The sequence below is a fragment of the Mobula birostris genome, chromosome 3 (genome assembly GCF_030028105.1).
Source record: "Mobula birostris isolate sMobBir1 chromosome 3, sMobBir1.hap1, whole genome shotgun sequence".
Classification (NCBI taxonomy): Eukaryota; Metazoa; Chordata; class Chondrichthyes; order Myliobatiformes; family Myliobatidae; genus Mobula; species Mobula birostris.
The window spans coordinates 231,631,422-231,649,305 of NC_092372.1; positions in this window are offsets into that span (position 1 = coordinate 231,631,422).

The following is a 17,884-nucleotide window of genomic DNA, read 5'->3' on the forward strand; positions in this document are numbered from 1 at the left end:
CGGCAAATTTAGCCACAAAGCCATCTATTCCATAATCCAAATCGTTGATGTACAATGTAAAAAGAAGTGGCCCCAACACTGATGCCTGTGGAACACCACTGGTAACCGGCAGCCAACCAGAATAGGATCCCTTTATTCCCACTCTCTGTTTCCTGCCAATCAGCCAACGCTCTATCCACCTGGAGATCCAGTATTGCACTCTCTCTAGTTGGAACTCTATTTTTTAAAAGTTTCAAAGTACATTTATTATCAAAGAATGTATAAGTTATACAACCTTGAGATTTGCTTGCTCACAGGCAGCCACAGAGTAAGAGACCCAGTTAAAGAGAGAAAAGAACAAAAATAAAAATAAATGTGATGCACAAGAGAAACAGAAAACACAACTCATGCCAACAGTTGAGTGGACAACACCAATCCGAACCAAAGATGGAGTCCTCAGACCTGAACCCTGGAGCAGCCCGGAGCAGGCCCACAGGCTCACTTATCAGTTCATCATGCTGGCAGGTGCAGAACGCAGAAGCTGGAACAGTCTTCGCAGCCTCAGTGCCTTGGAGAGAGCAGTGACCATCGCAGGGAACAAGCGATATTGGCTCTTACCCTGCCTTTCCAATCTATCTGGGCTGGCGTTGAAGTTGACCATACAATGGAACAGTGAAAGGCTCCGGCACCCTGGACGGAGGAGTAAACGTCTCGAAAGTGAGCAAAATCAGCTCTCGTCTCCAATCTGGGTTGGCATTTGAATTGTCTAAACAGTACATCATTTCTTGCACTAGGACCCCACTGCAGTGAAAGCTCCAGGTCTAGTCTCCATGTTGCCCAGCCCGAAGCCACTGTCAAGCACTTCACGGTGCCTAGAGCGATCCGACCTTGTGCCTGGACCAGCTGTAGGGGCATCAGAACTCCATTTGCAATGATTCTGCCACACACCATCTCGGCTCATCCCGGGAACTCCCCTCACCATTGCTCACCCCTTCACTGTTTGCAGTGAGAATTTAACACAATCTTCCTCAGAAAAGGTATTTTTGTGATATCTTTAGGCAGATTTTTAAAAAACTTGTTGACCACCAGAGAGCTGTCAGACGCGTATTGATTAAGGAAACCATCCTGAACACATCTGGTGAACTATCCTATCCTGCCCTTTTACAGTATGAGAATGTGTGGGAAGTTAAAAGACCTACTGTTTCTTGCAGCTGTCTGCATTCTCACTACAAATGTGCTTCTCCACCAGCAGACTATTAGGTGATCTGTAATATAATCCTATTTATATGGTCATCCCTTTCTTAATCCTCAATTCCTCACATATAGACTCACTAGATGAGCTCTTCAGTCTGTCCTGACATTTTCCCTGACTAATGTCACCCCTGCCTCTTTAATCCCTCCAGCTCTACCATGACACTCTGGACAGTTGAGCTGCTAGTCCTGCCCCTCCTAAATCCAAGCATCACTAGTGGCTACAATGTCATAATTCCACATGGTTAAGCTCTAAACTCATTGGAAACACCGATAACACAATTATGAGGGGTACACTGTAGATAGGGTTAGTGCAGGCAGACTCTTTCCACTGAGAATTCGGTGGGACTAGAGCTAGAGGAGGGTGAAGAGTGAAATATTTAAGGGGTATACGAGGGGGAACTCCTTCAGTCGGAGTGTGGTGAGTGTGTCGAATGAGCTGCCAGTAGAAATGGTGGAGTTTGGTTCAATTGCAACATTGGAGAGAGGTTTGGATAAGTACATGAATAGGAGGGCTATGACCTTGGTGCGGTTGATGGGATGAGGCAAGATAACAGTCTGGCGTGACCAAGTGGGCTCAGGCTCTATGACTCTATGCCTAAAGGCAGACAAGTTGTCAGGACTTACATGTGCTGGATTTTAAGGAAGGGAGCACGGAACCAATGAAATAAGTTCTTCAAAACTCACCACATTTCAAGAAGGTCCCAGCAAATTGGAAACTATACAAGTGACATGCTTGTTCAAGAGAGGAGGGGGACAAAAAGGTGCGAAATATAGACCTCTCAGCTTAGCCGAAATAAAGAAAAAGAAATCTCTGGTGAAGTAGAGAAGTTTAATATAATTAAGCACTTGGTACGTTACACTTGACAAATTTGATAGTTCTTCGAGATGTCACAGAGGGTAGATGTATCAATTTAGATTTCAGAAGACATTTGATAAAGTGGTAACATGAGATAACAGCCACAATGGCTGAGTAGGTTAGTGAATGTTTGACGTTCGTTTCTGGGCTGGCACAAGCTCGGGCTCAGATGGCGCCCGCTTGGAGCTGCACTGGGCTGGCGAACAGCTTTAGCACGGCTGGATAATAAACAGCGGCTGAGCAAACACCTCCACCTCACACAGCGTCAGGTGCCGCCTGTCCCCGGCACACACGATGTTGACATATCGACCTTGCTTGCCACCGCTCGATGTTGAGACCCTTCGTCAGGACTAACTGAAGGAAGAGTTAGTAAGAGATTTAGAAAGAGGTGACATAGGGATAAAAGATGTTGAATCATTGTGGATAGAGCTGAGAAACTGCAAGGGTAAAAAGACCCTAATGGGAGTTGTATACAGACCTCCAAACAGTAATAAGGATGTGGCCTACAAATTACAATGGGAGATAGAAAATGCATCCTAAGGGACAATGTTACAATAGTCATGGGGGACTTCAGTCTGCAGATAGATTGGGAAAATCAGGTTGGCGCTGGATTACAGGAGGGGTAATTTCTAGAGTGCCTACGAGATGGCTTTTTAGGGCAGCTCAAGGTTGAGCCCACTAGAGAATTGGCTATTCTGGATTGAATTGAAACATAGAAAATAGGTGCAGGAGTAGGCCATTCGGCTCTTCGAGCCTGCACCGCCATTCAGTATGATCATGGCTGATCATCCAACTCAGAACCCTGTACCAGCCGTCCCTCCATACCCCCTGACCCCTTTAGCCACAAGGACCATATCTAACTCCCTCTTAAATATAGCCCATGAACTGGCCTCAACTGTTTCTTGTGGCAGAGAATTCCACGGATTCACCACTCACTGTGTGAAGAAGTTTTTCCTAATCTCGGTCCTAAAAGGCTTCCCCTTTATCCTCAAACTGTGACCCCTCATTCTGAACTTCCCCAACATCGGGAACAATCTTCCTACATCTAGCCTGTCCAATCCTTTTAGGATTTTATACGTTTCAATAAGATCCCCCCTCAATCTTCTAAATTCCAACGAGTATAACCCTAGTTGATCCAGTCTTTCATCATATGAAAATCCTGCCATCCCAGGAATCAATCTGGTGAACCTTCTTTGTACTCCCTCTGTGGCAAGGATGTCTTTCCTCAGTTTAGGGGACCAAAACTGCACACAATACTCCAGGTGTGGTCTCACCAAGGCCTTGTACAACTGCAGTAGTACCTCCCTGCTCCTGTACTCGAATCCAATGCTATGCAATGAAACAGAATTAATTAGAGAGCTGATGGTAAAAGAACCCTGAGGTGCAAGTGATCATAATATGCTCAAATTCACTTTGAAATCTGAGAAGGATAAGACCACTCCAGCCTGTTCTGTGTATGTGAGCCATTTTACCTATTCTGTAATTTGTCTCTCTGTACTGTCATGTGCATAGATAAGTCTGGCTCCAGATTGTCTTGTGTGGGGTATCTGAACGACTATATCTATTATGTAAGGGGAACTGGCAGTTAGTTGGTGGACAGAGCAGAAACAGTCACAGACTGCTCCTGTTTGAGCAACTAACTGAAGTGCCCCAGAGGCTTTGAATAAAGAGCTTGTACTTATATGGTCTCTGAGTGACTTTATCTGGATTCGACTTCCACACCATGGGTTCGTAGCTTGTTAAGCAGCCTCATGTGTGGCACTTTTCCAAAGGCCTTCTGAAAATCCAAGTGCACAACACCAACTAATTCCCCTTTGTCTTTTCTGCTTATTATTTCTTCAAAGAATTCCAACAGATTTGTCAGGCAAGATTTCCCTTTGAGGAAACCATGCTGACTATGGCCTATTTTATAATGTGCCTCCAAGTACCCCAAAACCACATCCTTAACAATCGACTCTAACATCTTCCCAACCACTGAAGTCAGACTAAAAAGCCTAACGTTTCCTTTCTTCTGCCTCTCTCCCTTCTTGAAGAGTGGAGTAACATTTTCAATTTTCTAGTCTGGCAGAACCATTCTAGAATCTAGTGATTCTTAAAAGATCATTACTAATGCCTCCACAATCTCTTCAGCCACCTCTTTCAGAACCCCGGGATGTATAGCATCAGGTCCGGGTGACTTATCTCCCTTCAGATCTTTCAGATTCCCAAGAACCTTCTCTCTAGTAATGGTAACTTCACACACTTCATGCTCCCGACACCTAGAACTTCCACCTTACTGCTGATGTCTTCCACAGGGATGACTGATGCCAAATATTTATTCAGATTGTCTGCCATTTCTTTGTCAACCATTACTATCTGTCCAGGATATTTGTCATTTTCCAGCCACCCAATATCCACTCTCACCTTTCTGGTACTCATTATATATCTGGAAAAAACTTCTGGTATCCTCATCTATATTATTGGAAGTAAACCCCACCCCTCTGCTGACATGAAGTCCAGACTTGACCATGCCTGAGTGTCCCCAACCCATTCCTCACCCGCCCCCCACTCTGCCACTGGGGTCAGAATGCTTAACCCTATCTACCTCTGTTAGCCTGTAAGGATAGAGTGAAATTGCCTGCTCTCCTGGGTGTGTGTACCACAACCTGGTGGTTGTGAGAGTAAACAGAATTAGTTTGGGACATGGGGACAGAGTTCCAGTCCACAGCATTGAGAGCAGATAATGATGGGAAGCATGCTGATCTGGGGAGGAAAATACATTGTAGATAACCTGGCAACCTACTGGGGTAAGATGTGGGTGGGGGTTCAGGGTATAAATAGGGACTGCCTTTTGTGCAGAAATGTTGTCACTTTGTCAGGACCCATGAACAGAGCATAGGGGCAGACAGAGAGAGTATGCACATGATTGGGGTCACTCCACCATCAATGTGTAGATCAAATCACTCATTAAGTTCCAATTCTGTCATTTCAAGCCCTTAGTGGGCAGTTTTCACAACATCCCAGTAAAGCCATGTCTTTATAACTGTAGCCCTCTGGTAAGCCTCAGGCACGCTCAACTCACTTTCGTCTAGGGGGAGCAGCCTTTGGCCCCGCCAAGCTGGGTAATCAAGTTTGTGTGGATGCTGTGTGATGTACCTCACCCCGCCAAATAAGACAATACACCATATACAATTAATTGTTTACAATTTACAGATATTACTGGAAATATATAATTAATAGAGATAAAATATAAAAGGAAAATAAAAGGCACCAAACTTATCAAAGTTCAATCTCTTCGTGCACAAACAGTTGGAGCTCTAGTAACGATCCTCTCTCCCCCAATCGATCCCCTCTGACCGCCTCGACCCGCCGCCTGGGACCAACCACGGTGGTCGAACAGACGCTCCACACGAGTCTGTCTTCATCTCCTCTCCTTGCAGAAGACCCTGGACCTCGGACTCCCGCTAGGGTCCACCCCATCGGCCAGCTCACAGCATCCCGTCCGCACTCTCTCTCCCCATCGTGCCTTCTTCCCAAAAACCCACGCATCACAACTTACAGACACACTAGAAAGAATAACATCTATCACAATTGGATTGTTCGCTCTCTTATCAATAATATAACCCAAACAACCTACTAACGGGAGAACTTCCTCAGCAGTTAACATAACAAAGAAGCCATTTTAATTAGCCTACGCAGTAACATAAAAGAAGAAACCCCTTACATAACCATCACAGAAATGGGAAGGACTAAGGAACACATATTTAAGATATTTTCACTCCACATCTGGTGTAGTCAGCAGGATTCGGCCCAATGTTTCACAGCTGAAAGGAGTTACTGCAGTTGGGACCGAGTGTAGGGGAGAGTAGCGCTTCGCTATTACAGCTCAGGGTGTCAGAGTTCAATCCTGGCCTCCTCGGTACGGAGTCTCTATACCCCCTTCCCACGGCATGCCTAGGGTTTCTCCAGGTACTCCAGTTCCCTCTCAGAGCAAAGCTCTACCAGGCGGGTTAATTGGTCATTGTAAATTGTCCCATGATTAGGTTAGGGTGAATTGGGGGTTGTCGGGCATTACGGGGTGGTGCAGCACAGAATCAGATTTATTATCACTGGGATGTGTGGTGACATTTGTTAACTTAGCAGCAGCCGTTTAGTGTAATACCTGATAATATACGAGGGGTGATTGATAAGCTTGTGGCCTAAGGTAGAAGGAGATGAGTTATACAGCTCTCGTTACATGCACGTGCAGTTCATCTCTTTGAGTGATTATGCAGAAAGTTTGAAGTTAATAACCTCAAACTTTCTGCATAATCACTCAGAGTTGAACTACATGTGCATGTAACGAGAGCTGTATAACTCGTCTCCTTCTACCTTAGGCCACGAACTTATCAATCACCGCTGCTGTGGACACTTTCTGGAAGTCCAAGATCCGTATGCTCCACGACTGCTGGACTAAGTGTGCAAATGTAGGAGGGGACTATGTTGAAAAATAAATGTGTTAGGTTTTCTAAAATTGACTCCGTCTACCTTAGGCCATGAATTTATCAATCACCCCTTGTAGAAAGAAAAAAATAAATCAGTAAATCAATTACAGTGAGCATATAAGTATATTAAACAGATCAAAAATAGTGCAAAACAGTATATAAAAAAGTGAGTTAGTATTCATGGGTTCAATTTCCATTTAGGAGTTGGATGGCAGAGGGGAAGAAGCTGTTCCTGAATTGCTGAGTGTGCACCTTTAGGCTTCTGTATCTCCTTCCTAACAGTAACAATGCCTTCGGTGATGAGTGTACACCACCTTTCTGAGGCACTGCTCCTTGGAGATGTCTTGGATACTATGAAGGCTAGACCCAAGATGGAGCTGACTAGATTTACAACCTTCTGCAGCTTCTTTCGGTCCTGTGCAGTAGCCCCTCCATACCAGACAGTGATGCAGCCTGTCAGAATGCTCTCCACGGTATATATATAGAGGTTTTTGACTGTTTTAGGTGACAAACCAAGACTCTTCAAACTCTGAATGAAATATAGACACATCAATATGTTGGAACCAGGTTAGATCTGACCCTCAGGAACTTAAAATTGCTCACTTTTTCCACTTCTGATCCCTCTATGAGGATTGGTATGTGTTCCTTTGTCTTACCCTTCCTGAAGTGCACAATCAGCTCTTTCTTCTTACTGACATTGAGTGCCAGGTCGTTGCTGTGACACCACTCCACTATTTGGCATATCTCACTCCTGTACACCCTCTCAACTTCATCTCAGATTCTACCAACATTGATTGTATCATCAACAAGTTTAGAGAGGGTATTTGAGCTACACCTAGCCACACAGTCATGGGTATAGAGAGAGTAGAGCAGTGGGTTAAGCGCACACCCGAGGTGCACGAGTGTTGATCGTCAGCGAGGAGAAGATATTATCACCAATCCACACAGATTGTAGTATTCTGGTTAGGAAATAGAGGATCCAATTGCAAAGGAGGTACAGAGGCCCAGGATCCGCTGCTTGTTGATCAGGACTCCTTAAAGGATATGACATAATGACAACTAATTCCCTCTAAGATCTGAGAAATAAAAGTTAAAAATTCAAGGTTTAAACTGGGGAAAAGGAGGAATTAAAGGCAGCCGCAAAATTTATGTATTACTCCATCGAGCCGCAGGAAGTTGCCTTTTGAACCCAGCAATGGAAAGGGAAAAACTTTGAAAGAAAAATCGGAAGATATGCCTGTCTGGGCTGAGCATTTGGAATGTGCGTTGATGGGTCTCGACAACAAAATAACACTTCTGAGTTGAAGTCATTCCGACAGAGTTTTCAAACTATTGAGGACAATATTATTTCCTTGAATACTGAGTTTAAAGAATCGAAACGTCGGACTGTGGATATTTCAACCCACTTGGAACAGGCTCAACACAAAATTGTCAATTCAGAGGCAAAGTCTTGTCGGAATAATATACGAATTATTGGACTCAAGGAAGGTTCTGAGAGTGGGAATTTATTGGACTATTTTGCCAATTTGTCTCAATCTTTGTTTCTGGATATTCTACCTCAACCTCCCAATATTGAAAGAGCTCTAGAATTTTCATATCAAATTCTCAGACCTCAGATAAACCTTGGCCTACTTTGGTCAACTTTCTTCGCTGTAAAGTTAAAGACCAAATCATAAAATGTGTAAGGAAACAGAGAGTTTTTAAATTTACCGGTTCCGAGATCCGTTTTTACGAAGATTATCCACCGGAAATTATGGGACAGCGGATCAAATTTGCCCCAGCGATGAAAACTGCTTATGAAAAGGGACTTTTCCCATCGCTCCGCTACCCTGCTCCATTAAAATTATTTCCTAAAGATCCTACACCTTGTGTGTTTTCGGATTCCCAAGCAGCATTGGACTTTGTGAAATCTATCCTGGAGTCGGCTGACGCATGAAGGATATCTGGGTTGCTGAATAATTTTCTGAAAGAAAACAGGCTTTGAAGATTTTTGATATGCTGAAGATTTCCTTTGATCGATGAACTATTTAAAGAAGAGGTGAACTTCTTGGTTTGACTAATGAATGACTTTTCTGAAGTCTGTTTGGTATATGGAATGAACTAACACAGTGGACTGGTTTGATTATCTGCTTCTTTCTTCCTTTTCTTTTATTAATTAAGTGATAGCTTTCACAGTTTATATAGACTCTTTCTTATATAGTGAGGAGTGTTTAGAATAGATAATTAGCTTTAGTTTTAAGCTGAAGGAATAATGGTGTCATGAGGAATTCTGCAGATGCTGGAAATTCAAGCAACACACATCAAAGTTGCTGGTGAACGCAGCAGGCCAGGCAGCATCTCTAGGAAGAGGTACAGTCGACGTTTCAGGCCGAGACCCTTCGTCAGGACTAATAATGGTGTCTTTTTCTTGTTTGAGAATGTATTGTTTAGGTTTAATAGCATTGTTTTGATACCTCCGGAGACTGTTTTTGCATTCCTAGTTTATTTTCAATGATTAACTATAAGCATCTTTTTTCTGCTTCTCTGCTGAGCTTTCTTATCTCAGGGTCACGTGATTTCTTTGTAAAGGGGAGGGGAGAATTGGGAAAAAAACTTCTAAATCACTATTTATATTGAGCCGCATGTGGAGTTCTGCTTTTCTCTTTTCTTTGGGGAGGCATTCCGGCTTTTCCTTCCCTTTTGCCGGATTTCTACCTTTTGGGATGGGGGGAGGATTTGGGGTTTTTTTGCATTTTGGGGTTTATTACAGGATTTTTTTTCAGGTTTTTCCCCATTATGGAGCTCCGGAGCATGCATGTTTTCTATATGGTTATATTCATCACCGCCATCTTTGATTAGCCCACGATGGTATGTGTGTATTTTCATGTTTAAAACAATATCCTATGCTTATTAAGCAGATAAACATTATTAGTTGGAACGTATGTGGCTGGAATCACCCTATTAAGTGAAAGAAGACTTTATTATTAACTGATTCCAGCCCAATATAACTTTTGTTCAAGAAACGCATATCAGAATGGGCGATCAGAATAGATTTTTTAAAACGTAGAAGGGCCTTCAATATCATGCTACTTGTCTGAATGAAACAAAGGGAGTATATATTTTTATTAAAGCTAATATTTTATTTATCCAAGAAGATATCATCTCAGATATCAATGGTAGATTTTTAATTATTAAAGGAACAATTTGTAATAGTAAAATTGCCTTGGTTAATCTATATGGACCAAATGTAGATGTTCCTTCTTTTTTTAAAAATGTATTTGGTTTATTACCAGACTTAAATGAATACATGCTGCTGATGGGAGGTGACTTCAACTGTTGTTTAAATCCTTTGATTGATAAGAGTTCAACCAATCAGCAGCTTGTGAGTTGTTCAGCAACACTTATTAATTCCTTTTTAATTGATTATGGTTTGATAGAAATCTGGGGAGATCTACATCCTAATGACAGAGATTATTCTTTTTATTCACATGTCCATAAAAATACTCGCGAATTGATTATTTTATAGCTGATTTCCGATTTTTGTCCGAAGTCCAGAAATGTGAATATGATGCTATTGCTGTCTCCGATCATGCACCTTTAAGCTTAACTTTTGAATTGAATGATGTTAGCAATGTAAACTTGCCTTGGCATTTTCCAGAAAACTTATTACAAAATTTGGACTTTGCCAAATTTATAGGGATTCAAATAAAAGATTTTTTTCTTTTTAATAATACAGAAGATATATCACAATTGATTATATGGGATATATTTAAAATATATTTGCGAGGTCAGATAATCTCCTATTTGGCTAAGCTTAAGAAACAGACAAAAATAGAGCTAGATAAGATTTCAAAACAAATTAAAGACTTGGATAACACTTATGCAGTTTCTCCTACTATTGATTTATTTAAACAAAGGGTTGAACTTCAATCACAATATAATTTATTATTAACTTATCCTATTGAAGGAAATTTGCTTATATTAAAAAGTCAATTTTATGTGTTTGGAGATAAAAATAATAAGCTACTAGCATCCCAACTAAAATTAGTTAGAGCTAAAAGACAAATTTTAAAAATTTGTAAGGGAGATGGTAGTTTAGCTTGTAACTATGAAGATATTAATAAAATTTTTCAAGACTATTACAGTGAACTCTATAAATCTCAATTTCCAGCTGATCCTTCTAAAATGAATGCCTTTTTACAAAAGATTGATTTTCCTGGAATATCTGTTGAAAATCAACAAATTCTTGATACTCCTTTTACTGAAAGAGAAATTCAGAAAGCTATTCTTTCAATGCAATCTGGTAAAGCTCCTGGACTAGATGGTTTTTCTGTAGGATTTTATAAAAAATTTGAAAAATTGCTTACTCCTTATATGTTGGAAATGTGTAAAGATTCTTTTTTTTGTTTGGAGAGTTACCTTTTACATTTTATGAAGCTTCTATTTCTTTAATTCTTAAGAAAATAAAGACCCTACAGATTGTGCTTCATACAGACCTATCTCATTATTAAATGTAGATGCCAAAATTCTTTCAAAAATAGTGGCTAATTGGTTGGAGAATATACTAGCTAAAATTATTTCTCAGGACCAAACAGGTTTTATAAAAGGCCGTTATTCCTTCTCTAATACTCGGAGACTGTTAAATGTTATATACTCATCCCTGTCTAAGACTCCCCAATGTGTTGTTTCTCTTGATGCTGAAAAGGCATTTGATAAAGTTGAATGGAAATATTTATTAAACGTTTTAGAGAAATTTAGCTTTGGTACTAATTTTAATAACTGGATTAGAATGATATATAATTAAAAGCCCTATTGCCACTGTGATTACTAGTAACTGCAGATCCCCCTTTTCTCAACTTTTGCGGGGAACGAGACAAGGATGTCCGTTAAGCCCTTTGCTATTTAATTTGGTGCTGGAACCTTTGGCTATTGCACTTCGTGAAGCTAACGATATCCAAGGTATTTCCATAAATGAGATTATTTGAAAGATTTCCCTTTATGCTGATGATCTCTTAGTTTATATTTTGAATCCTGAAGAATCTATTCCTAGTTTATTGAAATTATTAAATGACTTTGCAAAGTTTTCAGGATATAAGTTAAACCTGCATAAAGGTGAATTATTTCCTTTAAATGATTCTGCTTTATACATGATGATATTCCTTTTAAAGTTAGATTCTTTTAAATATTTAGGTATTATCATCACTAAAAATTATGGAGACCTTTATAAAGCTAATTTAGATCCCTTAGTGGATCTTATGAAGCAATTATTTTCTAGATGGAATCTTCTTACACTTTTGTTAGTTGATCGAATTCATGCAGTTAAAATGATGATCTTAACAAAATTTTTATATGCATTTCAAAATTTCTTTTTTTAAACTAAGAAGATTTGTTGATCAGGTTGACTCTATTATTTCATCTTTTGTTTGGAATAATAAAAGACCAAGAATTGGAAAATATCATTTACAAAAATTAAAAAAGGATTGAGGTCTTGCTTTGGCTAATTTAAGAATGTATTATTGGGCAGTTAATATATGCTATGCATGTTCTTGGTTATATTGGACCGATAAAAAAGAACCACCACCATGGGTTGATCTGGAATTGAAAGCTGTGATACAATTTTATTTAACTTTGTTATTAGGAGCTTCTTTACCTGTACAATTAGCCAAAATTTATATCTTAAATATTACTCCTATGATTAAGCAGTCATTACAAATTTGGTACCAGTTTCGTAAGTTTTCTAATCTTAAAAAATTTAACCTTCTTAGTTTAATTTATCAAAACTATTTATTTAAAGCTTCACTTAGCGATCCTACCTTTTCTCTTTGGAGGAATAAAGGAATTTATTCCTTTATGGACTTGTTTCAAGAAGGCTCATTGACATCCTTTGAGAAATTAGTAACTAAATACTCTGTCATACTCACACTTTTTGCAATATCTTCAGGTCAGCCATTTTTTACAAGAATATTTAAGTAATTTTCCATACATACAAGATTCTGACCTGTAAGATACTATTTTAAAAATCAACCCTTTAATGAAAGGTTTTATTGTGAAAATTTATAATTTACTATTACAACAGGATAATTATCCTCTACTTAAGATTAAGCAAGATTGGGAAAGAGAGCTTAACATGACCTTGATAACAGAGGATTGTTGCAAATTTTGAAGTTGGTTAACTCTTCTTCGATTCGCACCAGTCATTCTTTGATTCAATTTAAAATTGTTTATTATTATTTGACAAAGGAGAGACTGTCTAAAATATTTCCTAATGTTAATAGTGTGATAGATGTAAAACTGAGATAGTTACATTGACATATATGTTTTGGTCATGTTCTGTACTGAAACAGTTTTGGAAATCTTTTTTCTACAATTTCTAAAGCTTTAAAAATTAATTTACAACCTAATAAATTGAGTTTTGTTTGGTATAATTCCTCAATATATTCACAGTATTTCTATATCAGACCAATACATAATTACATTTATAACATTATTGGCTAGAAGGGCTATTTTATTAAAATGGAAAGATGCTTCTACTCCCACTGTGATACAATGGTTCTCTCAGGTGATGCTATGTCTTAGTTCGGAAAAAAATCAGGTCAAACTTTTGATCCTCGATTTGACTTTGAGAAAAGGTGGGGCTCTTTTGCCTGCTACTATCATTTGATTTGAGTTAATTAAGATGGTTCCCTTCTGATTCTTGGGTAAATGAATTTGGTTGGTGGATTGGTGTCATTTTGTTTTAAATATAGAAGCTTGTATGGTGCATAGCTCCAGGTTTGTGCTCCAAATGGTTTTTTTTCCCCCTCGTTTTTTTTGTTTGTTAGCTGGTTTTTTTTTTTGTTTTAGTTAGTAGGGGGTTCTTTTTTCCTTCTTTCCTTAAAAAAAATAGCTGTAATATTTTAAAAAATTATTATTGATATATTGTTTAGCTTGGTTAATAGTTTGACTCATCATACATATTGATATATTGACCTGATTATTTTAATGTATTTTTTTTGTCAATTTTCAATAATTATTAATGAAAAGATTTAAAAATGAAAGTGATCAGGACTCTGAATGATGGTGTGAAATGCTGAACTATAGCCAATGAACAGCTGCCTGACATAGGTGTTTGTATTGTCCAGGTGGTCGAAGGCCATGTGAAGAGCCATTGAGATTGTGTCTGTCATCAACCTATTGTGGTGATAGGCAAATTGCAGTGGGTCCAGGTCCTTGCTGAGGCAGGAGTTTACTCTAGTTATGACCAACTTCTCAAAGCATTTCATCACTATAGATGTAAGTGCTACTAGACTATAGTCATTAAGGCAGCTCACACTATTCTTCTTAGGCACTGGTATATTGTTGCCTTTTTGAAGCAGATGGGAACTTCCATCAACAGCAGAGAGAGGTTGAAAATGCTCTTGAATACACCTGTCAGTTGATTGGCATAAGTTTTCAGAGCCTTACCAGGTACTCCATTGGGGCCTTCTGCCTTGCGAGGATTCACTCTCTTTAAAGACAGCCTAACATCAGCCTCTGAGACAGATCACAGGGTCACTGGGTACAGCAGGCATCTTCACAGCTGTAGTTATGTTCTCCCTTTCAAAGCAGGCACAGGAGGCATTGAGTTCATCTGGTAGTGAAGCATCGCTGCCATTCATGCTATGGGTTTTGCTTGCAGGAAGTAATGTCCTGCAGACCCTGCCAGAGTTGACTTGCATCCAATGTTGCTTCCAACTGCTCGGAGTTGTTTCTTTGCTTTTGAAACAGCCCTCAGCAAGTTGTACCTGGTTTTCTTGTATAGACCTGTGTCACCAGACTTAAATGCCACAGACCTCTCTCTCAGCAGATGAACCTTCTGGTTCATCCATGTTATTTAGTTTGGGAGTGTACAGCAAGTTTTCATAGGCACTCACTCATCCACACAGGTTGTAATGAAGTCGATGACAGCTGTAACATACTCATCCACATTTTTAGTTACCAGGAACACCGATGAAGATAAGACAGTAGATATTGTCTACATGGATTTTAGCAAAGCACTTCACAAGGTCCCATATGGGAGGTTGGTCAAAAGGTTAAATTGCTTGGCATTCAAGATGTAGTGAATTGGATAAGACTTTGGCTTTGTGGGAGAAGCCAGAGTATTAGTAAATGTTTGCTACTCTGACTGGAAGGCTGTGACTACTGGTGGTGCTGGGTCTGCTATTGTATATCATTTACATCAACCATCTGGGTAATAATGGTTTATGCTGTATGGGATGTTGATGTATATTTGGAGTATTGTGTAAATCTGGTCACCCACCTACAGGAAAAAGATCAATACTGTTGAAAGTGTGAAATTAACATTTATCATATTGTTGCCAGCACTTGAGAACCCAAATTCATGTAGAAAGATTGAATAAGTTAGGAGAATGCAGGAAGATTTGATAGAGGTGTACAAAATTTATGAACAATCTTGATAGGGTTAATGCAAGCAGTGGTTTTCATTGAGTTTGGGTGAGTCCAGAACCAAAGGTCATATTTTAAGTTTGAAAAGGGAAATATTTCAGGGGAGCCCAAGAGAGAATATCCTCACTTGGAGGATAGTTCAAGTGTGGAATGAGCTGCCAGTGGAAGTGGTGTATGTAGGATCACTTTCAACATTGAAGGCAAATTTGGGTAAGTACAGTGAAGGGAATATTCTGGAGGGTGATGGTCCTGGTGCACAAAGGGACTAACAAGAATAGTAATTTGTCATGAACTAGATGGGTCAGTTTCTGTGCAAAGAGCTCTATTACTATGCTCTGAGTATGGCTACAAAATATAGAAACATAGAAAACCCACAGCACTATACAGGCCCTTCAGCCCAGAAAGCTGTGCTGAACATGTCCTTACCTTCAAACTACCTAGGCTTACCCATAGCCCTCTATTTTTCTAAGCTCCATATACCTGTCCAGGAGTCTCTTAAAAGGCCCCCTCCACCACTGGTAGCCCATTCCTCGCACTCATCACACCCTGCGTAAAAAAAACTTACCCCGACATCTCTTCTGAATCTACTTCCAAGCACCTTAAAACTGCCCTCTCATGCTAGCCATTTCAGCCCTGGGGAAAAGCCTCTGACTATCCACATGATCAATGCCTCTCATCTTATACACCTCTATCAGGTCACCTCTCATCCTCTATCGCTCCAAGGAGAAAAGGCTGAATTCACTCAACATATTCTCATAAGGCATGCTTCCCAATCCAGGCAACATCCTTGTAAATCTCCTCTGCACCCTTTCTATGGTTTCCACATCCTTCCCGTAGTGAGGTGACCAGAATTGAGCACAGTACTCCAAGTGGGTCTGACCAGGGACCTGTATAGCTGCAACATTACCTCTCAGCTCCTAAACTCAGTCCCACAATTGAGGTCCAATGCACCGTATGCCTTTTTAAGCAGTCAACCTGCACAGCAGATTTGAGTGTCCTATGGACTCATACCCCAAGATCCCTCTGATCCTCCACACTGCCAAGAGTCTAGCCATAAATGCTATATTCTGCCATTATATCTGACCTACCAAAATGAACCACCTCACACTTATCTGGGTTGAAACCAACTGCCACTTATCAGCCCAGTTTTGCATCCTATCAATGTCCTGCTGTAACCTCTGAGAGCCCTCCACATTATCCACAACACCCCCAATCTTTGTGTCATCAGCAAATTTACTAACCCATCCCTCCACTTCCTCATCTAGGTCATTTATTAAAAAAAAAAAAAAAAAAAATCACAAAGAGTAAGGGTCCCAGACCGGATCCCTGAGGCACACCACTGGTCACTGACCTCCATGCAGAATATGAGCCATCTCCAACCACTCTTTGCCTTCTGTGGGGAAGCCAGTTCTGGATCCACAAAGCAATGTCCCCTTGGATCTCATGCCTCCTTACTTTCTCAATAAGCCTTGCATGAGGCACCATATCAAATGTCTTGTTAAAATCCATATACACTACATCTACTGCTCTACCTTCATCAATGCGTTTAGTTATATCCTCAAACATATAGGAGCAATATTCAGGTAATCATGATTCGATGAGCCTCTTCCCAACTATCCCCCCACCTCCACTCCATCATCCTGTCTTCACTCCTTACACTTGACGTGCTCTATAACTGACTAACTCAAACTAACCTTTTGGCAACAGTCTCTGCCAACAAAGTGCCTATTTATGCTAATCCTATTTTCTTGCACTCAGACTGCAACTCTCTGCCTAGGCTGCAGTTATCAGAGGTTCTGGCTCCACCACACTTGGGGGGAATAGTTCATTTAATCATCTCCCACCACTTGGCATGAGGGCCTTTGCTAGCGTTGGGGCAAGTTCCTTTCTGACCCTTCGCCATCTTTTAGATTCTACATACCTCAGTTTCACACTGTCAATCTCATATCCAAAGGTGGCAGATTCCTAAACGTCTAACTGAAGCATTCCTTCTGTGGCAACATTCAGTGAATTTCCTCTGCACCCTCTCCAGTGATAGGCCTGTGACAGTGTGGTGACCGGAAACACTGCTCTCAGCTGGTGGTTATATAATTGAACTATAATCTCACTGTTCATATCCTTTATGCCTGGCTGAAGTACTCTTGCTCCTTAATCACCAACTGTACCAAACATAACCACTTTTAGACCAATGTCTTCTCTGGGAATAATCTTGCTATTAGTCCTCTTAAAGTACATTGGCTGATCTTACCAATGAGCCGCCAAATCAACACTCCTCGCTCTCAACACTTTATATGAGATCTGACAAACGAGCACACATGCCAAACTGACTCGAACGTAGCAGGCAATAATGATCCATAAAGTACAGCACTAATTACAGGCTACCAAACAAACCTCTAGGAAAGCAGGAAGAAGCCAAAGTAACAAGGTTGGGGGGGGGGTGAGGGGAGAAAGGAGAGTAGAACAAGGTGGTGGGTGCAAGGTGGGCAACACACAAAATGCTGGAGGAACTCAGCAGGCCAGGCAGAATCTATGGGGGGGGGGGGGGAAAAAGAGAGGAGTACAGTTGACATTTTGGACCAAACCCTCAGCAGTCCTGCCAAAGGGTTTCTCCAGCATTTTGTGCGCATTGCTTGGAGTTCCAGCATCTCCAGATTTTCCTCTTGTTTGGGGTACTAGGTAAGAAGGTGGTGGTGGGTAGGGGAAATGAAGTGAAAAACTGGAAGATGACAGGTAGGTGGAAGAGGTAAAGGGGTGAAGCAGAAATCTGATAGGAGGGGACACTGGACCTTGGAGGAATGGGAGGAGGAGCCCCATAGGAAAGTGATGGGCAGGTGAGTAGATGAGGGGTGACAGGGGGAGAAGCAGAATGGGGAATGAATGTGGGGGGGGGGGCAGCAGAAGAAAGACAATATCAGAAGTTAGAGAAATT